This window comes from Triticum aestivum, chromosome 3D (genome assembly GCF_018294505.1).
Source record: "Triticum aestivum cultivar Chinese Spring chromosome 3D, IWGSC CS RefSeq v2.1, whole genome shotgun sequence".
NCBI classification, from domain to species: Eukaryota; Viridiplantae; Streptophyta; class Magnoliopsida; order Poales; family Poaceae; genus Triticum; species Triticum aestivum.
Window position 1 is genome coordinate 314,358,728 of NC_057802.1, and position 21,579 is coordinate 314,380,306.

Sequence of the window (21,579 nt, forward strand, 5' to 3'; positions counted from 1 at the left end):
TCAAAGGGGTGTTAAATTTGGTTTCTTTGAAACTTCCAACTCATATTTCATATAATTTGAAGAAGTCATTTATCTTCACTCGTGAAAATCCTTGAGTTGCATAAAGTTTCTAAATTGGAAAATATTTCCAAATGAAATTCAATATTTCCAGAACCCTTTTCATTTAATTAAATGGAAGAAGTCATGTCATCTTCTCTCTAGGGTTTTGTATTTGAAAAGAATTTGAATTCATGGAGATCATAAATGCAAAAATGAAAGTTTGGGGAAGTCCTTTTATTCCCTCTCATTTAACTTTCAAATTTTTTCAAATTTCACTCAATTTCACACAAGCAACCACATCACAATCAAATAATCAATCTAAACTATCTATTTAATGTAACATTCCAAAATTTGGAATTTTGGGATGTTACATTCTTGCGGCGAAAGAAGGGCACCAACCACCTTACGGGGTGGCCACGAGCGTGGCCCCCTCGGGCATCGTCTCGCGTTGATTCTTCTTCCCAAAAATCAGATATATTCCAAAAAAATCTCCGTAAGTTTTTATCCCGTTTGGACTCCGTTTGATATGGATTTTCTGCGAAACAAAAAACATGCAACAAACAGGAACTGGCACTGGGCACTGGATCAATATGTTAGTCCCAAAAATAGTATAAAAAGTTGCCAAAAGTATATGAAAGCTGTAGAATATTGGCATGGAACAATAAAAAAATTATAGATACGACAGAGACGTATCACCGGGCCGTAAAAGGCGCTATTTGCGAACAGACCGTTAAAAGGCTTTTCATGGGCCGGCCCGTTAACTTTTGACCAAGTCAAACGGGACGGCATTTGTAAGCTAAGTGGGCCAGTGGTGGGCCGTCGCACATGTCGACATATCATAGGCGTCTATCTGACCCAATGACGAGCTGACACGTGTTTCCTTCGGCCAATGAGAATTTACACGTGGAAAATCCCCATTGGCCCAGGCTGTTAACGGGTTATCGGATCCAAAACCGGGCCCGGTAGCTTAACGACGACCCGTTACAGTGGATGCCACATGTTGGTTACCCTTGACGAAAGCACTTCCATGACGCGTCATTTATCGTCATGGAAGTGAACACTTCCGTGATGATAATTTTGGTATTGTCATGGAACACTTCTACGGTAGCACAGGTATGACTATCTTGATTCTGTCATAAAATCGTCATGGATGTACATACATGACAGAAAAGGTGACCTACTGTGACAAGCACGTAACATCACGGAAGTGTATTTTTTTGTAGTGCAGGTACCCCATCCGGACATCTCCTGGGACGTAGCCTGGTCCGGAGTCTCGTGGGTCGAAGGCCCGTCGACCCGAGGCTCGTGGACAGGACTCCGCGTAGCCTCCTCCTCAGATGGGTCCACCCTAGCAGTCATGTGCTCGGGTGAATCAGCTGGGGGTGGCGGCGCGGAAGGCGTAGTGCTACCTCTTGATCATGCGTTGGCTTTCCCTTGAAGAGGAAAGGGTGATGCCGCAAACTAGCGTAAGTATTTCCCTCGGTTTTTGAGAACCAGGGTATCAATCCAGTAGGAGACAACGCACAAGTAACGTAGTACCTGCACAAACAATCAAGAACCTTGCAACCAACACGATAAAGGGGTTGTCAATCCTTCACGGTCACTCGCAAAAGTGAGATCTAATAGAGATAGTAAAGTAAATATTTCTGGTATTTTTGTTGTATAGATTGGAAAGTAAAGATTGCAAAATAGTAAACGAGATGCAATGTAAATAAAAGATATGCCATATAATAAGAAAGAGACCCGGGGGCCATAGATTTCACTAGTGGCTTCTCTCAAGATAGCATGTATTACGGTGGGTGAACAAATTACTGCCGAGCAATTGATAGAAAAGCGCATAATTATGAAGATATCTAAGGCAATGATCATGAATATAGGCATCACGTCTGTGTCAAGTAGACCGAAACGATTCTGTATCTACTACTATTACTCCACACATCGACCGCTATCCAGCATGCATCTAAAGTATTAAGTTCATAAGAACGGAGTAACGCATTAGGCAAGATGACATGATGTAGAGTGATAAACTCAAGCAATATGATATAAATGAAGGAAATATACCCTATAGGCAATAATGAATTTATTATTTATTTCCTTATTTCATGATAAATGTTTATTATTCATGCTAGAATTGTATTAACTGGAAACTTAGTACATGTGTGAATACATAGACAAAACAAAGTGTCTCTAGTATGCCTCTACTTGACTAGCTCATTGGATCAAAGATGGTTAAGTTTCCTAGCCATAGACATGAGTTGTCATTTGATCAACGGGATCACATCATTAGAGAATGATGTGATTGACTTGACCCATTCCATTAGCTTAGCACTTGATCGTTTAGTATATTGCTATTTCTTTCTTCATGACTTATACATGTTCCTATGACTATGAGATTATGCAACTCCCGAATGCCGGAGGAACACTTTGTGTGCTACCAAACGTCACAACGTAACTGGGTGATTATAAAGGTGCTCTACAGGTGTCTCCGATGGTACTTGTTGAGTTGGCATAGATCGAGATTAGGATTTGTCACTCCGATTGTCGGAGAGGTATCTCTGGACCCTCTCGGTAATGCACATCACTATAAGCCTTGCAAGCAATGTGACTAATGAGTTAGTTGTGGGATGATGCATTACGGAACGAGTAAAGAGACTTGTCGGTGACGAGATTGAACTAGGTATTGAGATACCGACGATCGAATCTCGGGCAAATAACATACCGATGACAAAGGGAACAACGTATGTTGTTATGCGGTTTGACCGATAAAGATCTTCATAGAATATGTAGGAACCAATATGAGCATCCAGGTTCTGCTATTGGTTATTGACCGGAGATGAGTCTCGGTCATGTCTACATAGTTCTCAAACCCGTAGGGTCCGCACGCTTAACGTTTGGTGACGATCGGTATTATGAGTTTATGTGTGTTGATGTACCGAAGGTAGTTCGGAGTCCCGGATGAGATCGGGGACATGAAGAGGAGTCTCGAAATGGTCGAGGCGTAAAGATCGATATATTGGACGACTATATTCGGACATCGGAAATGTTCCGAGTGATTCGGGTATTTTTCGGAGTACCGGAGAGTTACGGGAATTTGTATTGGGCCTAAATTGGCCATACGGGAAAGGAGAAAAAGGCCTCAATGGTGGTCGCGCCCCTTCCCCATGGACTGGTCCGAATTGGACTAGGGAAAGGGGGCGCCCCCTTCCTTCCTTCTCCTTCTCCCTTCCCCTTTTCCTATTCCATGTGGGAGGTGGAATCCTCCTAGGACTAAGGAGTCCTAGTAGGACTCCACACTTTGGGCGCGCCCTATGAGGGCCGGCCTCCTCCTCCCTCCATCCTTTATATACATGGCCAGGGGGCACCCCATAGACTCACAAGTTGATCATTGATCTCTTAGCCGTGTGTGGTGCCCCCCTCCACCATAATCCACCTCGGTCATATCGTTGTAGTGCTTAGGTGAAGCCCTGCACCGGTAGCTTCATCATCACCGTCATCACGCTGTCGTGCTGACGAAGCTCTCCCTCGACACTCTACTGGATCGTGAGTCCGTGGGACGTCACCGAGCCGAACGTGTGCAGATCGCGGAGGTGTCGTACTTTCGATACTAGGATCGGTCGATCGTGAAGACGTACGACTACATCAACCGCGTTGTCATAACGCTTCCGCTTATGGTATACGAGGGTACATGGACAACACTCTCCCCTCTCGTTGCTATGCATCACCATGATCTTGCGTGTGCGTAGGAATTTTTCTTGAAATTACTGCGTTCCCCAACAGTGGCATCCGTGCCAGGTCTATGCGTAGATGTTATACGCACGAGTAGAACACAAATGAGTTGTGGGCGATAATAGTCATACTGCTTACCAGCGTGTCATACTTTGATTCAGCAGTATTGTTGGATGAAGCAGCCCGGACCGACTATGCGTATGCTTACGCGAGAATGGTTCTACCGACGTGCTTCATGCACAGGTGGCTGGCGGGTGTCAGTTTCTCCAACTTTAGTTGAATCGAGTGTGACTATGCCCGGTCCTTGTTAAAGTTAAAACATCACATACTTGACGAAAAATCGTTGTGGTTTTGATGCGTAGGTAAGAACGGTTCTTGCTCGGCTCGTAGTAGCCACGTAAAACTTGCAACAACAAAGTAGAGGACGTCTAACTTGTTTTTGCAGGGCATGTTGTGATGTGATATGGTCAAGGCATGATGCTAAATTTTATTGTATGAGATGATCATGTTTTGTAATGTAGTTATCAGCAACTGGCAGGAGCCATATGGTTGTCGCTTTATTGTATGAAATGCAATTGCCATGTAATTGCTTTACTTTATCACTAGGCGGTAGCGATAATCGTAGAAGCAATAGTTGGCGAGACGACAACGATGCTTCGATGGAGATCAAGGTTTCAAGCCGGTGACGATGGTAATCATGACGGTGCTTTGGAGATGGAGATCAAAGGCACAAGATGATGATGGCCATCTCATATCACTTATATTGATTGCATGTGATGTTTATCTTTTTTATGCATCTTATTTTGCTTAGTACGGCGGTAGCATTATAAGATGATCTCTCACTAAATTTCAAGGTATAAGTGTTCTTCCTGAGTATGCACTGTTGCGACAGTTCGTCGTGCCGAGACACCACGTTATGATCGGGTGTGATAAGCTCTACGTTCAAATACAACGGGTGCAAGCCAGTTTTGCACACGCAGAATACTCGGGTTAAACTTGACGAGCCTAGCATATGCAGATATGGCCTCGGAACACTAGAGACCGGAAGGTCGAGCGTGAATCATATAGTAGATATGATCAACATAGTGGTGTTCACCATTGAAAACTACTCCATCTCACGTGATGATCGGACATGGTTTAGTTGATTTGGATCACGTGATCATTTAGATGATTAGAGGGATGTATATCTAAGTGGGAGTTCTTAAGTAATATGATTAATTGAACTTTAATTTATCATGAACTTAGTCCTGATAGTATTTGCATAACTATGTTGTAGATCAATAGCTCATGATGTAGCTCCCCGTTTATTTTTGATATGTTCCTAGAGAAAAATAAGTTGAAAGATGATAGTAGCAATGATGCGGAATTGGTCCGTGATCTGAGGATTGTCCTCATTGCTGCACAAAATAATTATGTCCTTGATGCACCACTAGGTGACAGACCTATTGCAGGAGCAGATGCAGACGTTATGAACGTTTGACAAAGCTCGGTATGATAACTACTTGATAGTGTAGTGCACCATGCTTTACGGCTTAGAACCGGGACTTCAAAAATGTTTTGAACGCCACGGAGCATATAAGATGTTCTAGGAGTTAAAATTGGTATTTCATACTCATGCCCGAGTCGAGAGGTATGAGACCTCTGACAAAGTACTTAGCCTACAAGATGGAGGAGAATAGCTCAACCAGTGAGCATGTGCTCAGAATGTCTGAGTACTACAATCGCTTGAATCAAGTGGGAGTTTATCTTCCAGATAAGATAGTGGTTGACAGAGTTCTCTAGTCACTGTCACCAAGTTACTGGAACTTCGTGATGAACTATAATATGCAAGGGATGACGAAAACGATTCCCGAGCTCTTCGCGATGCTGAAATCGGCGAAGGTAGAAATCAAGAAAAGCATCAAGTGTTGATGGTTGACAAGACCACTAGTTTCAAGTAAAAGGGCAAGGGAAAGAAAGTGAACTTCCAGAAGAATGACAAGCAACTTGCCACTCCCATGAAGAAGCCCAAAGCTAGACCCAAGCCTGAAACTAAGTGCTTCTACTACAAAGAAAATGGTCACTGGAAGCGGAACTGCCCCAAATACTTGGCGGATAAGAAGGATGGCAAAGTGAACAAAGGTATATTTGATATACATGTTATTGATGTGTACTTTACTAGTGTTTATAGCAACCCCTCGGTATTTGACACTGGTTCAGTTGCTAAGAGTAGTAACTAGAAACAGGAGTTGCAAATAAACAAAGACTAGTTAAGGGCAAGGTGATGATGTGTGTTGGAAGTGATTCCAAGGTTGATAAGATCACCATCGCACACTCCCTTTTACCTTCGGGATTGGTTTTAAACCTAAAATAAATGTTATTTGGTGTTTGCGTTGAGCATGAATATGATTGGATCATGTTTATTGCGATACAGTTATTCATTTAAGTCAAAGAATAATTGTTATTCTGTTTACATGAATAAAACCTTCTATGGTCATACACCCAATGTAAATGGTTTATTGAATCTCGATCTTAGTGATACACATATTCATAATATTGAAGCCAAAAGATGCAAAGTTCATAATGATAGTTATTTGTGGCACTGCCATTCAGGTCATATTGGTGTAAAGCGCATGAAGAAACTCCATGCTGATGGGCTTTTGGAATCACTTGATTATGAATCACTTGATGCTTGCGAACCATGCCTCATGGGCAAGATGACTAAGACTCCATTCTCCGGAACAATGGAGCGAGCAACTGACTTATTGGAAATAATACATATTGATGTATGCAGTCCAATGAGTGTTCAGGCTCGCGGCGCGTATCGTTATTTTCTGACCTTCACAGATGATTTGAGCAGATATGGGTATATCTACTTGATGAAACATAAGTCTGAAACATTTGAAAAGTTCAAAGAATTTCGGAGTTAAGTGGAAAATCATCGTAACCGGAAAATAAAGTTTCTACGATCTGATCGCGGAAACGAATATTTGAGTTATGAGTTTGGTCTTCAATTAAATCAACGTGGAATAGTTTCACAAATTCATGCCACCTGGAACACCACAGCATAATGGTGTGTCCGAATGTCATAAGCGTACTTTATTGGATATAGTGCAATCTATGATGTCTCTTACCGATTTACCACTATCGTTTTGGGGTTATGCATTAGAGACAGCTACATTCACGTTAAATAGGGCACCATCTAAATCCGTTGAGACGACACCGTATGAACTATGGTTTGGCAAGAAACCTAAGCTGTCTTTCCTTAAAGTTTGAGGTTGCAATGCTTATGTGAAAAAGTTTCAACCTGATAAGCTCAAACCCAAATTGGAGAAGTGCGTCTTCATAGGATACCCAAAAGAAAATGTTGGGTACACCTTCTATCACAGATCCGAAGGCAAGATCTTTGTTGCTAAGAATGGATCCTTTCTAGAGAAGGAGTTTCTCTCAAAAGAAGTGAGCGGGAGGAAAGTAGAACTTGATGAGGTAACTGTACCTGCTCCCTTATTGGAAAGTAGTTCATTGCAGAAATCAGTTCCTGTGACTCCTACACCAATTAGCGAGGAAGCTAATGATGATGATCATATAACTTCAGATCAAGTTACTACTGAACCTCGTAGGTCAACCAGAGTAAGATCCGCACCAGAGTGGTACGGTAATTCTGTTCTAGAGGTCATGTTACTTGACCATGACGAACCTACGAACTATGAGGAAGCGATGATGAGCCCAGATTCCGCGAAATGGCTTGAGGCCATGAAATCTGAGATGGGATCCATGTATGAGAACAAAGCATGGACTTTGGTTGACTTGCCCGATGATCGGCAAGCAATAGAGAATAAATGGATCTTCAACAGGAAGACGGACGCTGATAGTAGTGTTACTATCTACAAAGCTCGAATTGTCGCAAAAATGTTTTCGACAAGTTCAAGGTGTTGACTACGATGAGATTTTCTCACTTGTATCGATGCTTAAAAGTTTGTCCGAATCATGTTAGCAATTGCCGCATTTTATGAAATTTGGCAAATGGATGTCAAACCTGCATTCCTTAATGGATTTCTTAAAGAAGAGTTGTATGTGATGCAACCAGAAGGTTTTGTCGATCCTAAAGGTGCTAACAAAATATGCAAGCTCCAGCGATCCATCTATGGACTGGTGCAAGCATCTCGGAGTTGGAATATACTCTTTGATAAGTTGATCAAAGCATATAGTTTTATACAGACTTATGGTGAAGCCTGTATTTACAAGAAAGTGAGTGGGAGCACTACATCATTTCTGATAAGTATATGTGAATGACATATTGTTGATCAGAAATAATGTAGAATTTTCTGAAAAGCATAAAGGAGTTTTTGAAAGAAATACCTTGGTGAAGCTGCTTACATATTGAGCATCAAGATCTATAGAGATAGATCAAGATGCTTGATAAGTTTTTTCAATGAGTACATACCTTGTTTTTGAAGTAGTTCAAAATGGAATAGTCAAAGAAGGAGTTCTTGCCTGTGTTGCAAGGTGTGAAGTTGAGTAAGACTCAAATCACGACCACGGCAGAAGATAGAGAGAGAATGAAAGTCATTCCCTATGCCTCAGCCATATGTTCTATAAAGTATGCCATGTTGTGTACCAGACATATTGTATACCCTGCCCTGAGTTTGGCAAGGGAGTACAATTTTGATCTAGGAGTAGATCACTGGACAGCGGTCAAAATTATCCTTAGAGGACTAAGGAAATATTTCTCGGTTATGGAGGTGATAAAGAGTTTGTCGTAAAGAGTTGCGTCGATGCAAGCTTTGACACCGATCTGGATAACTCTAAGTCACAATCCAGATACATATTGAGAGTGAGAGCAATTAGCTAAAGTAGCTCCGTGCAGAGCATTGTAGACATAGAAATTTGCAAAATACATACGGATCTGAATGTGGCAGACCCATTGACTAAACCTCTCTCACAAGCAAAACATGATCACACCTTAGTACTCTTTGGGTGTTAATCACATAGCGATGTGAACTAGATTATTGACTCTAGTAAACCCTTTGGGTGTTGGTCACATGACGATGTGAACTATTGGTGTTAAATCACATAACGATGTGAACTAGATTATTGACTCTAGTTCAAGTGGGAGACTGAAGGAAATATGCCCTAGAGGCGATAATAAAGTTATTATTTATTTCCTTATTTCATGATAAATGTTTATTATTCATGCTAGAATTGTATTAACCGGAAACTTAGTACATGTGTGAATACATAGACAAAACAAAGTGTCCCTAGTATGCCTCTACTTGACTAGCTCATTGGATCAAAGATGGTTAAGTTTCCTAGCCATAGACATGAGTTGTCATTTGATCAACGGGATCACATCGTTAGTGAATGATGTGATTTACTTGACCCATTCCGTTAGCTTAGCACTTGATCGTTTAGTATATTGCTATTACTTTCTTCATGACTTATACATGTTCCTATGACTATGAGATTATGCAACTCCCGAATACCAGAGGAACACTTTGTGTGCTACCAAACGTCACAACGTAAGTGGGTGATTACAAAGGTGCTCTACAGGTGTCTCCGATGGTACTTGTTGAGTTGGCATAGATCGAGATTAGGATTTGTCACTCTGATTGTCGGAGAGGTATCTCTGGGCCCTCTCGGTAATGCACATTGTCGGTGTCAAAACCGGCGGATCTCGGGTAGGGGGTCCCGAACTATGCGTCTAAGGTCGATGGTAACAGGAGACGGGGAACACAATGTTTACCCAGGTTCGGGCCCTCTCTATGGAGGTAATACCCTACTTCCTGCTTGATTGATCTTGATGAATATGAGTATTACAAGAGTTGATCTACCACGAGATCGTGATGGCTAAAACCCTAGAAGTATAGCCTGTATGACTATATATGTTTCCGGACTAAGCCCTCCGGTTTATATAGACACCGGAGGGGACTAGGGTTGTACAAAGTCGGTTACAGAGAAAGGAATCTTCATATTTGGTCGCCAAGCTTGCCTTCCACGCCAAGGAGAGTCCTATCCGGACACGGGAGAGAGTCTTCGGTCTTGTATCTTCACAGCCCATTAGTCCGGCCCATGTCCAACAGGCCGGACGCCCGAGGACCCCTTAGTCCAGGACTCCCTCAATAGCCCCTGAACCAGGCTTCAATGACGAGGTGTCCGGCGCGCAGATTGTCTTCGGCATTGCAAGGCGGGTTCTCCTTTCCGAATACTCCAAGATAGTCTTCGGACGCAACGAACGTGTCCGGATCTGCAACACAAGTACCACACACACAGCCGTAGAGAGTATAATATTTCACGAGTCCCATCCGCTGACAACTTTTCGCAAGATGACATCACGCCTGCCCGGTCATTATTTCGAACAGTTTTCGTCTGCCGTTCCGCGTTTCGAGATGCGGTTTCCATTGGCACGTCTTGTCAAAGCAGAGATCGTGTCCCCTTATTGCGGGATTCTCATCAATACGGGCGTGGGTAATCCAACCGTGCCGTTTACACAGCCCTTGGGAATAGGCGAGTTTTAAGGCGAGTGGGGAGGCGTTCGATATTCACTGCCTTTATAAGGGGATAAGGATTCCCCTTCTTCACCCACGCCTTCTTTCTTCCTCTGGCCCTCCATTCTCGAGCTCTAGCGCCCAAGTTCTTGCGTTTTCCACTCCGAGCAAGCCCTCAACCATGTCCGGCTCTGGAGGACAAGGCAAGTGGATGGCCTCCTCCGTCAAGGAGAAGGACATTGCCGAGCTTCGGGAGGCCGGGTATCTGGCGAAGGAGATCACCCACCGGCTTCCGGCCAAGGGACAAGTCGTCCCTACACCAAAACCCAACGAGAGGGTGGTGTTCCTCCCTCATTTAGTCCGCGGACTAGGGTTTCCACTCCACCCTTTCGTCCGCGGGCTTATGTTCTATTACGGGCTAGATTTCCATGATCTAGCCCCGAACTCCTTCCTCAATATCTCGGCACATTGTCGTGTGCGAGGCTTTCCTCCGCATCCAGCCCCACTTCGGTCTATGGCTTAAGATCTTCAACGTGAAGCCGAAGGTGGTGGATGGCCAACACACGGAGTGCGGAGGAGCCATGGTGAGCAAGATGCCCAACGTCACATGGCCTAAAGGCACGTTCGTGGAGACTGTAAAGGAGTGGCGAACCTTTGGTCCTACATCACAGAGCCCCGCGACGCCACCTAGGCCGCGGCTCCCGAATTCTAGTCCGGGGCTCCAATGCGGCTGACCTCCTGGATGGAGAAGGGCCCAAATTGGTCTTCGTCGGACGAGCTGATGGTGCTTCAAACGCGCATCCAAAGCATGGTGGACAAAAACATCAAGCTCGTCGACGTGATCCAGGTTATGCTAGTTCGCCAAATCCTCCCCTGCCAAAGCCGAACTTCCCCTCTATGGGAATTTGATCCGGGAAGCACCAGACCTTGGTGAGGCTCTTCGGCACCACTCACGAAGACGCCTGGAAGCTGCTCTTCAAGGGCGACAATAAGCCGCTGGCCATAGACTCGGATCGTGGGCACAATCTTGCCCACCCTGCCAACGCGGTAATTCCTTCACATCTCAAGGCGTACCCTCTACCTGCTTGCCCAAGGAGGGTAACTGAACTTTGCTAATTTATCGTTTCAGGAATGGACGGAGAAAGCGGAGCGAATTCACTGTTCGGCTCCGCTACCCGAAGAACCAATCATCCCAGTCCTGGCGAAGATGCTGGTCCCGGCACCCTATCAGCCGCCGGAGAAGAAGGCCAAGAAGAAGGCCAAGGGGGTCCGGGGTGGCCCCCGCTGCAAGGGCACTTCGGACGTGATGTCCGAAGACAAGACTCACTCTTCTGCTGCCGAAGATGACGATGAGGAGGAGGAGGAAAGCAACCCTCCCCCTGATGGGGGGAGGAAGAAGAGGGCGGCCTCCACAAATCTGGAGGCGGAGGCGCCCAAGAAGGGGAAAGGCTCCCTCGCGGACAAAACCGCGCGGGACGTCGACAGCAGTCTGGAGCGACCCCCCAGAACAAGCCCTGGCCGCATCATAAGTACTCACAGACTCGTACTCGCCCATGTATCCGGCCTTTCCTCCTTATTGTATTAACATGGTTAATTGTGCTATTGCAGTCCGGCCCACGATAGCTCTCAGCGATCCTCATCAAGAGGTTCGTTGGACTCAAAGGCGATGGCCAGTGAGTCACCGCCGACCGCCTACACTCCCACGGCCAAGGGTGACGCCGAAATGCTGTCGTGAAGGACTTTCCCAGGCCAGGGAGAGTCTCAGGAGGCCGTCAGGGCGGCACCAGAGGGCGAGACCTCGGCTGCCGGACATATGGGGGAGCAGTCCCCCATGAAGACTGACGATGGGGGCCATGCTCAATTCGGCCCCCAGCCGAATACGTTACCGGAGACCTATACGGCTCCGGAGTTCGGCCAGCAACCTCCTTCGAAAGAAGGGGGTGTGCCTATTCTGCTGGTGACCTCTATCTAACCAGGGGCACTAGACAATCTTCTGGAAGCGCTACGAGGCGCTTCCATCATGGAGGAACACCGTATCCTTATGGGTACGGTGATTGAGAATGTTCAGTCCGTCAAGAGCGGACTGACCGAAGCCTGCAGCGGCCTACTGACAGGTTTTGAGGTAAGCGACGCAAAGGAGAAAAATCCCCATATAGACAGTAGACCCTGAGACACTGTCCGGTATTCGGAAAGCAAGACCGGACAGAGGATCAATTCTGTTTTGCAGGAAACTAACTAAATTTGTCTTGTATGAATGAGCAGGCGTCGTTACTGGCCGCGACCTCACACGCTGCCGAAGTCTCACGAAAGCAGAGACTGGAGCGGGCCGAGGAGGAGCTCAGACAAGCAAGGAAGCAGCTGGAAGACCAGCAAGGTATGTAATGACTCGTTGTGTATTCGGAAAGAATAAGTGGAATGTATTGACCATAGTGTGATGATATGTGCAGGAGCGATGACCGAGGCCGAGGCCCTTAAAAAGGCCCTAGCCGAAGCCAAGGAGAACGCTGCCAAGGAGCAAGCCGCCCGTAAGAAGCTCAAGGCCCGGGTCAACGAGGTCCAGCAAGAGCTCCTGGACGCTGTGAAGAAATGCGAGGCCTTGGAGTGTGATATTTCGGCTCGAGAGGTCGAACTCACCAAGGCTCGCCAAAGCGCTGAAGAGGCCTGGGTTGAGGCCCAGGGAGCCCTCCAGGAGATCCAGGAGGCCAAGAAGATCGCGGCGGGTAAGGCATTTAGTATGCAAAGCAAGTATGTGAAGAAGAAGTATGTCTTACTAACCCGGATTCGGAGTTCTCCAGGGGCGTTTGCGGACCTGTCGCGCAGTGTGTCAGACGTTGCGGAGGTCTTCCGAGTGGAAGCGGGGGGCTCGACGGAGAAGCTATTCTGGTCGCAATACCTTGCGCCAGAACATCCAGTGCCCTTCACCGATCAGCTGAAATAGCTGGTCGAGCTGCATAGGGTGGCCGAACTGGCCATGAAGGATTTGATAATCCGGCCGTGGCCCGCTGAAGCTATACCCAGCAGCTACTTCGGCCTCGTGAAGCAGCTGGTGAACGCATGTCCTCGGCTGGACGTCATCAAGTGATCGGTTTGCATCGAGGGCGCGCGCATGGCCTTGGCCCGCGTCAAGGTTTGGTGGGCGAAGATGGATGCCGTCAAGCTTGTGACCGAAGGGCCACCTGAGGGCAAGGAGCACCGCACGCCGGAGCGCTATTTTGGAGACGTCCTAGAGGGGTCTCGCATTGTAGCAACGCAATGTGCGAAAGACATTATCTTTGAATGAATACATTCATGTTGTCTCTGCCATGTATGATGAAACAAAGTTGTTATGTAATATAATTTTTGTTATGTTTAAAAAAAATTACCTCCTGTGCGGCCGTTTTGTATGAAATCTGAGAGTTGGCCAGTCGTCGGCTTCTGCCCCCACGTAGGTAGTACGGGGGTGTTCGGGATGGAATCTCAATCTTGATCCAATTGTTTGGTCCTTGAAGGAGGTGTTTAGTGCAACGAACCAGGCAATCAGACTATGCGGCTTTAGCACTCTCACTTAGCCATAGGAGTTTGACAATAAGAATGTGGGCGCAGCCCCTAGTGTCCAAACTAGAATGCTATCAACACTTGATCGGGTAAGTACCGATCCTTCGCATAATGCGGAAAAATCTCTAATGATTTGAGACCTCTGAAGAGCTGACCGGCTCTCGCCGCATCATGACAGTCAGTTTTCGGCTTTCTCTACTGAGGTGCTCCTTCGGGTGAACCAGGGCACAATTGCAGTAGTGCTCCCTTTAATACCTTAGCCAATGTAGCGGAACGTAAGGTAGCAAGCACAGGAGCCGGGCAACCCAACTATTGACCAAAGACATGATTTGGAGCCAATGCATATAGTGCTAAATTTAGGGTGCCGAACTATACTGTAAAGTGTTCGAACTTTGTTGCCATAGTGCGGGGCGCTATGAAGCCCCTGTCAAATTGAAACGTACCAGAGTGTATGGGTGCTACATGATAAGCTTATTAATAATAAAAAAGAAAAACATAAAAGGAGCAAAAGCAATAAGCAAGGGCCCTAAAATTTGGGCCGCAAACTGTTTACATTATGATTTGATTAATACGTCAAAGCGCATTGATACAGGTAGTGCGATAAGCAACGGGCTATTTGACATGCCATGACCAAGGGAGAGCTGCACGTGGGACCCTGGAAACAGGTAGAGTGGTCGTTAAAGAAACCACTTAGAAATTCCCCTCTACGTCCAAGCTGACTGCCGGCTTGGTGTATTTGTCCTTTTAAAGGACCTGCGATCAAGTCGTCAGGGAAGGCCTCTGGAGAAGAAACCTGGAAAGCAGAAAAGGAACAGTGAAAGTATATGTGTTTGGGAGCGGTCAAGCCATATTGTGGATCACAAGCTAGTTATGCCTCCGCCTGTCCCCATGGTATTTTGAGTGCGTAGTTACGTACGCGCGGTGCGAATGCCGCCACTTCATCAGGACTGGGATGGAGGCCAAATTGCTAGTCGAGCTCTTGACGAGCCAAGCTGTCCTGCTGTGGAGTAGTCCGGACCCTCTTGATAGTGTCCAGGGGCTCGGCCGCCGAATTAAGGCCTTGCTTGAAAAGGCCGCTCTGTATGTCTGCTGCTAAGGCAGCGGTGTGCTCCTCGGTACGGAGGGAGCGTCCCGTATTTCCATTAACTGTTATTAAGCCGCGTGGTCCGAGCATCTTGAGCTTGAGGTAAGCATAATGAGGGACCGCATTGAATCGAGCAAATGCGGTTCGTCCGAGCAGTGTGTGGTAGCCGCTGCGAAAAGGGACGATATCGAAGATTAGCTCTTCGCTTTGGAAGTTGTCCGGAGATCCGAAGACAACTTCTAGCGTAATTGAGCCCATACAACGGGCCTCTACACCTGGTATGACTCCTTTAAAGGTAGTCTTTATGGGCTTGATTCGTGATGGGTTAATGCCCATTTTGCGCACTGTATCCTGATAGGGCAGGTTCAGGCTACTGCCGTCGTCCATGAGGACTCGCGTTAGGTGGAATCCGTCAATTATTGGGTCAAGGACCAATGCGGCTGAACCGCCATGACGGGTACTGGTCGGATGATCCCGTCGATCAAAGGTGATCGGGCATGACGACCATGGATAAAATTTTGGGGCGACTGGCTCTATCGCGTAGACGTCCCTGAGCGCGCGCTTGCGCTCCCTCTTGGGGATGTGTGTAGCATATATCATGTTCACTGTTTTAACCTGGGGAGGAAACTTCTTTTGTCCCCCTGTGTTCGGTTGCCGGGGCTCCTCGTCATCGTCCTCGCTTTGCGATCCCTTTTCTTTGTTCTCGGCATTTTTCTTGCCGGCCTGTTTAAAAACCCAACAATCTCTGTTGGTATGATTGGCTGGTTTGTCTAGGGTGCCATGGATCTGGCACGGACGATCGAGTATGCGGTCCAGGCTGGATGGTCCCTGATTATTTCTTTTATATGGCTTCTTCCGCTGACCGGACTTGGAGCCACTGAATCCGGCATTGACTGTCATGTCATCGGTGTTGTCGCCATTGCTTCGGCATTTGTGTCTGCTGCGTCGGAGCTTGCCGTTGCTATTTTTAACCTCGGGGTGCCCGTTTCACTTTCTGTGTTTTTGCTACGGGCCAGCCAGCTATCCTCACCCGCACAAAAGCGGGTCATGAGTGACGTGAGGGCTGCCATGGACTTCGGCTTTTCCTGGCCGAGGTGGCGGGCGAGCCATTCATCACGGATGCTATGTTTAAAGGCCGCTAGGGCTTCGGCATCCGGATAGTCGACGATCTGGTTCTTTTTAGTTAGGAACCTAGTCCAGAATTTCCTGGATGACTCTCCAGGCTGTTGAACTATGTGGCTTCAGCCATCAGTGTCTGGTGGCCGGACATATGTAGCTTGGAAGTTGTCAAGGAAGGCTTCTTCCAAGTCCTCCTAGCTGCCAATAGAATTTTATGGCAGACTGTTTAACCGTGCCGAGCTGGCCCTTTGAGTTTTAGTGGGAGGTATTTGATGGCGTGAAGATCATCTCCGCGGGCCATATGGATGTGGAGAATAAAATCCTCGATCCATACCGCGGGGTCGGTTGTTCCATCGTATGATTCGATGTTTACGGGTTTAAACCCTTCTGGGAATTCATGATCCATTACTTCGTCAGTGAAGCAGAGAGGGTGTGCGGCGCCTCTATATCGGGCCGCATTGTGACGTAGCTCCGATGGAGTCCGTCTGCGGTTTTCGGCCCAGGCGTGACTAGGTTTGTCACGTCCGAATAGGTAGCCATTGTCGCGTGTCGAGGCACGTCCTCGTGATCCATAGATCGATCTTGTGTGTCCTGCTCAACTATCCGGGTCCTGCCGAAGATCATATGTGTAACCCTGAGTTGTTTTGTCCCTGCCTTTATAGCGAGGTGGGGCAGCCTGGTGTTCGGCTTGAGTTGCCGCTTTATCCCGACCGCGTGGTGGTCGGTCAGCCGCATTGCGCGATGATGGTATGGGCTCCGGTGCCTCGTCATCGAACTGAGGTAACAATTTGCGCTTTGGGTAACCTTTGGCTGGGCGCTTAAGGTCGTATTCTTCGGCTACCAGGACATCAGTCCATCTATCGTTGAGCAGATCTTGATCAGCTTGAAGCTGCTGCTGCTTCTTTTTCAGGCTTGTTGCAGTGGCTATTAGCTGACGCCTAAAGCATTCTTGCTCGAGAGGTTCCTCAGGCACGATGAAATCCTCGTTGACAAGGCTCGCCTCATCCTCGGAGGGTGGAAGATAAGTGCTGCCCTCCGAGTCATCGTCTATGGCCTGTTCGTTAGGGCTAACTTGCCCATCTTCCCTATCGTCCTATTCGGCCGTTTGTTCGTCAGGATCTTCTCTGTCTTCAGCACCATCCGGAGTGTGATCGTCTCTTGTGCAGGTGTTGTTGTCCTTGCTGCGGCGAGATTTAGAGCGGCGCCGCTGACGCCGGCGCTTTGGTTGTGTCTTGGGAGGCTCGTCCTCGACTGGCTTTTCCTTGTCCTCACAGTTATTCTCTTTGGGTGTATCCACCATGTATACGTCGTACGAAGAAGTGGCCGTCCAGCGTCCGGTAAACGGCGGGTTTTAGCCATGCTCCTCATCTACATTGTCGTCTATACCGTCGATGTCTTCGGAGCCGTAATCGAGCATGTCGGTTAAATCCTCGATAGTGGCTATGTAGTGGGTGGCGGGTGGGAAGTGAAATTCCCTGTCATCAGCCTCTAGTTCGAACCAGATATAGTTCAACTATGAGTCCCCCACTAAGGACAGATTTTTTAATGAGTTTAACACGTCGCCTAAAGGCGAGTGTCGGCAGATGTCCGCAGCGCTGAACTCGACGATCGATAACTGATCCAACTCGACATGCGCGGTAACACATGGTTCGAAACTTGTGGTCGGAAGCGAGTCCGAGGTTCCAGATATCTCAGATATCACCCGAGGTTAGATCCGTGTGCGGCTCCAATGTCGCGGAGTCTGCTGCTTCCGTGACGGGGTTGAGCTTCCCGTCTTCGGATGTCGGGATCTGCTTCGGATCCAAGGCCGGAGTAGTTGTGGGTGCAATTTCCCGGGTATGGACCGATGACAGATTTAAGTCATGTTCATCGTAGGGACAGGGAGCGGCTGCCGTGGTCTCAAAGTCATCGAAGATCAAGTCTCCACGGATATCCGCGACGTAGTTCAAGCTCCCGAATCTGACTTGATGGCCAGGGGCGTAGCTGTCGATCTGCTCCAGATGGCCAAGCGAGTTGGCCCGCAGTGCGAAGCCGCCGAACACGAAGATCTGTCCGGGGAGGAAGGTTTCCCCTTGGACAGCATTGTTGCTGACGATTGAAGGAGCCATCGAACCTTTTAGGGACGGCACAGTGGAACTCTCAATGAAAGCACCAATGTCGGTGTCAAAACCGGCGGATCTCGGGTAGGGGTCCCGAACTGTGCGTCTAAGGTCGACGGTAAAAGGAGACGGGGGACACAATGTTTACCCAGGTTCGGGCCCTCTCTATGGAGGTAATACCCTACTTCCTGCTTGATTGATCTTGATGAATATGAGAATTACAAGAGTTGATCTACCACGAGATCATGATGGCTAAAACCCTAGAAGTCTAGCCTGTATGACTATATATGTTTCCGGACTAAGCCCTCCGGTTTATATAGACATCGAAGGGGACTAGGGTTGTACAAAATCGGTTACAGAGAAAGGAATCTTCAGATTTGGTTGCCAAGCTTGCCTTCCACGCCAAGGAGAGTCCTATCCGGACACAGGAGAGAGTCTTCGGTCTTGTATCTTCACAGCCCATTAGTCCGGTCCATGTCCAATAGGCCAGACGCCCGAGGACCCCTTAGTCCAAGACTCCCTCACACATCACTATAAGCCTTGCAAGCAATGCGACTAATGAGTTAGTTGCGGGATGATGCATTACGGAACGAGTAAAGAGACTTTCCGATAACGAGATTGAACTAGGTATTGATATACCGACGATCGAATCTCGGGCAAGTAACATACCAATGACAAAGGGAACAACGTATGTTGTTATGCGGTTTGACCGATAAAGATCTTCGTAGAATATGTAGGAACCAATATGAGCATCCAGGTTCCGCTATTGGTTATTGACCGGAGATGAGTCTCGGTCATGTCTAGATAGTTCTCGAATCCGTAGGGTCCGCACGCTTAACATTCGCTGACGATCGGTATTATGAGTTTATGTGTGTTGATGTACCGAAGGTAGTTCGGAGTCCCGGATGAGATCGGGGACATGACGAGGAGTCTTAAATGGTCGAGACATAAAGATCGATATATTGGACGACTATATTCGGACATCGGAAAGGTTCCGAGTGATTCGGGTATTTTTCGGAGTACCGGAGAGTTACGGGAATTCGTATGGGCCTTAGTGGGCCATACGGGAAAGGAGAAAAAGGCCTCAAGGGTGGCCGCGCCCCTGCCCCATGGGCTGGTCCGAATTGGACTAGGGAAAGGGGGCGCCCCCTTCCTTCCTTCTCTTTCTCCCTTCCCCTTTTCCTATTCCATGTGGGAGGTGGAATCCTACTAGGACTAGGGAGTCCTAGTAGGACTCCACACTTTGGGCGCGCCCTATGAGGGCCGGCCTCCTCCTCCCTCCATCCTTTATATACGTGGCCAGGGGACACCCCATAGACACACAAGTTGATCATTGATCTCTTAGCCGTGTGCGGTGTCCCCCTCCACCATAACCCACCTCGGTCATATCGTTGCAGTGCTTAGGCAAAGCCCTGCACCGGTAGCTTCATCATCACTGTCATCACGCTGTCGTGTTGACGAAGCTCTCCCTCAACACTCTGCTGGATCGTGAGTCCGTGGGACGTCACCGAGCCAAACATGTGCAGATCGCGGAGGTGCCGTACTCTCGGTACTAGGATCGGTCGATCATGAAGACGTACGACTACATCAACCGCGTTGTCATAACGCTTCCGCTTACGGTCTACGAGGGTACGGGGACAACGCTCTCCCCTCTCGTTGCTATGCATCACCATGATCTTGCGTGTGCGTAGGAATGTTTTTTGAAATTACTGCGTTCCCCAACAATAAACCCCATCTTTTTATCCTCAATGGCAACAATACAATACGTGCCTTGCTGCCCCTACTGTCATTGGGAAAGGACACCGTAAGATTGAACCCAAAGCTAAGCACTTCTCCCATTGCAAGAAAGATCAATCTAATAGGCCAAACTAAACCGATAATTCGAAGAGACTTGCAAAGATATCAAATCATGCATATAAGAATTCAGAGAAGAACCAAATAATATTCATAGATAATCAAGTCCGCAAATCCACAATTCATCGGATCTCGGCAAACACCACAAAAGAGTATTACATCGAATAGATCTCCAAGAACATCAAGGAGAACTTTGTATTGAGAATCAAAGAGAGAGAAGAAGCCATCTAGCTAATAACTATGGACCCGAAGGTCTGTGGTAAACTACTCACGCTTCATCGGAGAGGCTATGGTGTTGATGTAGAAGCCCTCCGTGATCGATTGCCCCTTCGGCAGATGGCCGGAAAAGGCCCCAAGATGGGATCTCTCGGGTACAGAAGGTTGCAGCGGTGGAAAAGTGGTTTCGTGGCTCTCCCTGATATTTTTAGGGTATAAGAGTATATATAGGCGAAAGAAGTACGTCGGTTGAGCTACGAGGGGCCCACGAGGGTGGGCGGCGCGCCTACCCCCCGGGGCACGCCCTCCTGCCTCGTGGCCGCCTCGTTGCATCTCCGACTTCATCTCCAAGTCTTCTGGTTTGCTTTCGGTCCAAGAAAGATCATCGCGAAGGTTTCATTCCGTTTGGACTCCGTTTGGTATTCCTTTTCTGCAAAACTCTAAAATAGGCAAAAAAACAAAAGTTGGCACTGGGCCTCCGGTTAATAGGTTAGTCCCAAAAATAATATAAAAGAGTATATTAAAGCCCTTAAACACCCAAAACAGATAATATAATAGCATGGAACAATAAAAAATTATAGATACGTTGGAGACATATCACGCATCCCCAAGCTTAATTCCTGCTCGTCCTCGAGTAGGTAAATGATAAAAGCGGAATTTCGATGTGGAATGCTACCTAACATATTTATCAATGTAATTTTCTTTATTGTGGCATGAATGTTTAGATCCGAAAGATTCAAGACAAAAGTTTAATATTGACATAAATATAATAATACTTCAAGCATACTAACAAAGTAATCATGTCTTCTCAAAATAATATGGCCAAAGAAAGTTATCCCTACAAAATCATATAGTCTGGCTATGCTCTATCTTCATCACACAAAATGTTTAGATCATGCACAACCCCGATGACAAGCCCTGAAATTGTTTCATACTTTTGATGTTCTCAAACTTTTTCAACCTTCACGCAATACATGATCGTGAGCCATGGACATAGCACTATAGGTGGAATAGAATGATGGTCATGGAGAAGACAAAAAGGAAGAAGATAGTCTCACATCAACTAGGCGTATCAACGGGCTATGGAGATTCGCATCAATAGATATCAATGTGAGTGAGTAGGGATTTGTCGGTGTTCTGGGAACGGGGGTCCCCAGACTTGCCTGCCTGCGGCCCACGGTGTGGCTCCACTCGCGGCCCAGCACGGCCCGTCTTCACCAACAAGTATTCAAGACCCTCGCGAGGGGCCAAGCCTCGCGAGGCGGACGACACAAGACCTCCTCAGGAGCGGCCTCACCAGGTTGGCTCGCGAGGGGCGGAGAGATCAAGGCAAGGCGAACCTCGCGAGGTTCCTACGACGTCAGCCATGATGACCAAGGCCAGGCGGGCGCCAGCGCGCACAGTGTCCTTGTTTCCTCTTTGGTTCTAAGGAGGCAAGCGCAGG